The sequence below is a fragment of the Pinus tabuliformis genome, chromosome 1_1 (assembly GCF_031772625.1).
Source record: "Pinus tabuliformis cultivar Carrire ecotype Pingquan chromosome 1_1, CPIR1, whole genome shotgun sequence".
Classification (NCBI taxonomy): domain Eukaryota; kingdom Viridiplantae; phylum Streptophyta; class Pinopsida; order Pinales; family Pinaceae; genus Pinus; species Pinus tabuliformis.
In genome coordinates, this window is record NC_142297.1 from 323,325,687 (window position 1) to 323,328,912 (window position 3,226).

The 3,226-nt window shown below is 30.7% G+C and overlaps 1 pseudogene; it reads left to right on the forward strand.

The window, feature by feature from the left end:
• The first annotated feature begins 1,044 nt into the window (after window positions 1-1,044).
• LOC149212856 (auxin-responsive protein SAUR50 pseudogene) lies at window positions 1,045-1,545 on the forward strand (annotated as a pseudogene).
• Window positions 1,546-3,226: the final 1,681 nt, after the last annotated feature.

Sequence of the window (3,226 nt, forward strand, 5' to 3'; positions counted from 1 at the left end):
GAATTTGATAACTAGATTGTTATGTATGCAGAGGGAGACGGACTTAATATTATTCAGGTTTGGATTTGTTTCAGGGGTGAAAGGAAAAAAAAATAGTATATTAAAATTATTTTATTTTTTATATTTATGATTTTAATTTTTTTTTTCAACATGTGGGAAAACTTATCATAATTTAGTTGTTAAATTAGTAGCAAGGATAGTTATCTCTAGATGTTATCAGTGAATGCAGGTTGACTCATCATTGTTATTGAAGGAAAATCACTCCACTTGGAATAACGTGTTGGTGGTCTGGAATGGGGCAGGGTTTCGCTCCCACCGAATGCTTTTGGGTCTTGGATGGTTCACCTGTTTCTTTGCGTCCTAGGAAAACAAGCTCTTTTAACCAAGCAGAAACAATTTTAAAACATACTTTAGACCTTTATGATTTCATTCTTTACCTTATACTATAATTTTAAAATTTTGTTATTAATATTATCAAATTTTATGTTGATATTTTTAGCATTTCATAATACTAATAAATTTAATATAAATTATTGTAAACACAAAATGTCTATAACATCTTGAACAGAGAAGTAAATTTGATATAAATTATTGTAAACAGAAAATGTCTATAACATCTTGAACAGAGAAGTAAATGTCAGAGAAGTCATAATTTTTCTTTTTCATTTCAATTTTAAGATATATATTGCAATAATTTTTTTTGCGTAAATTTAAGAGAGTCCAATTAAATCCGAATCTAAATTCGAATTTGAACTTAAGTATCGTTCACACATTGAACCTCTAAATTCAAAAGAAAGCGTGACGTTTTCCTTTTGCCCTGTTACGACCATTCAAAGAGGCTCCACTGTCCTCCAAATTAAGAGGGGAAGTGCAATTTCAAAACAAAACACTGATCCCTCGCATCTTATCCTACCTAATAACAGTAACTGACATCAGCCTAAATAATAGACCAGCGTTCAGCGTTCGCGTCAGGACGCGCACTACGCTCTGCCTCTACGATTCCATGCTTAAATTCAACGAACTCATGTGCTCGCCCACTTTCCCATGGTCTTACATAATAAAAAGCCAATTTCATTGCCCATGTATGAATCGTCTGCTCTGCTGAGAATTGTTTTCATGGGAAACACAATAGCTCATGTAGTGTTTCCCAAGAAAATAACAACAAAATTATATAAGTTTGCCATTGCCAGTAAGGCACTGGGATGCAGCTGCTGTCCAAGAAAAAAGAGAATGAGTTATTTCACAGGAGACTGTAATGAATTTGAGTATATCAATGGCAGCAATTCGATAGATGTTCCCAAGGGATATTTTGCAGTGTACGTTGGGAGCGAGCGCGCTCGGTTTATAGTTCCTATAACTTATTTGAATCATCCTCTCTTTCAAGCGCTGCTCAAGAAGGCCGAGGAAGAGTATGGATTCCATCACCAGATGGGACTTACCATTCCCTGTGAGAGAGTGGCTTTTGAATATGTAACTTCTGTTTTGGGAAACAAGGATTCCATGGTACCAAATATGGAGTCGGACAAGATACTGGAGTTGATATAAGCATTGATGTAGTTGATTTCTGTCAGCATCACCTTAAACTCCAATGCAAACTGATGTAAACATTAATATAAAATAGCGGATATGGGAGGATTCATTTAGGAAAATGATATAGCTGGGCTTCTTTTGGGGATATCATTGCATGTTGCCCATGCATTCCAGGTGAAATATTTCTTTTGTAAAACCCATTCAATGATATTTTCATGGTATTTTCTCTGTTAACCAAGTCCTTTAGATTTTTGTCTGGTCAATTTCGAAAACTGCAAAATATTTTGGAAATGGTAATTTAATTTTGAGTAATTCAATTGCAAGTTTATAAATAATTAGGAAATTTGAGAGAGTGAAGTCAAATAGTTAATTTCTCTGATTAGCTTTGACTCTCAAATTTTCAAAATATTGAAAATTTTGCCATAACTATGAGATTTACTTAGCTTTTGTAATATTTTCGTTGGTCACAAATTAATCTAGATGTAACCTTGATAACTCATCACAAATTCATTTTTATGTATAACAACATTTCCAGTTGTGTTATAAAATTAATTGAATTAGATTTGATACCAATTTTTTTTTTTAAATTTTGAATGATTTAAATTAGCAATTTTGACATTCAATATCTCAAATACTTCTCAAAAATTATTTTCAATTATATTATAAAAGTTACAAATAGAATTAAATAAAGAGATTAGTAAAAAGAATTTTTCAATGGAAGTGAATGAGATGCAATGAGAAGAACAAAATGTTTAGCATAAATTAAAAAATGCATGTCTTATATTCTTAAAATTGCTAATTGATCAATCAAAAAATAGTAGCCAATAAAGTTGTTCCTTGTAACGATTTTTGGGTAATTTTGTCTTATATTCTTAAAATTGCTAATTGATCAATCAAAAAATAGTAGCCAATAAAGTTGTTCCCTGTAAAGATTTTTGGGTAATTTTCTAATTATTAACTGAATAAAATATAGATGAAGAGTCATCTAATTAGAATTAATATGATATCTTTCTAATGGTTAAAAGAAATAAAATAAAAAAACTATTTCAAATTTTATTATAAATATATAGTTCAAATTTCCTTACTCAGATTAAAAAATATCATATGAAAAAGAGTGTAAAATTTAAGAAAACTCACCAAAAATATATATTTTTTATTGTGAAAATGGAAATTTAATATCAGACCTATTTATTACTTTTCTATATTAACCTTTAAATAACATAACACATGATGGATAGCTATGAAATTTTTAATCATTTTGCTATATTGTAGAACAAACCGTCAATGACAAGTTTTCTGTTTTGTGAATATGCGATTAGAAACTCTCGTGGCCTCATTCTTCAGTATTGTCTGACTCAGTACATCCACATCATATTATTCAGTATTGTCTCTGACTCAATACATCCGCCAATAGAAATTATGTTTCAACCCGTCAATATTCGTAAACATCAGCATAAACAAAATAATTAAAGGCCACAACTGCTCTATAATTATCAAATGGACGACTTCGGAAAACTGATGCGCAAAAAATGGACGACGACTTCTCGAAAAGTACAAATTAAGAAAAATTAAAAATCAAATTTGAGAGACTATGATATATACCGAACCGAATTTTAGCGAATTAATCGCCGAATCACATCGAATTGTCGAATTCTTCAAACCCATTCGGCCAAATGTAGTAACTATGATATAAACC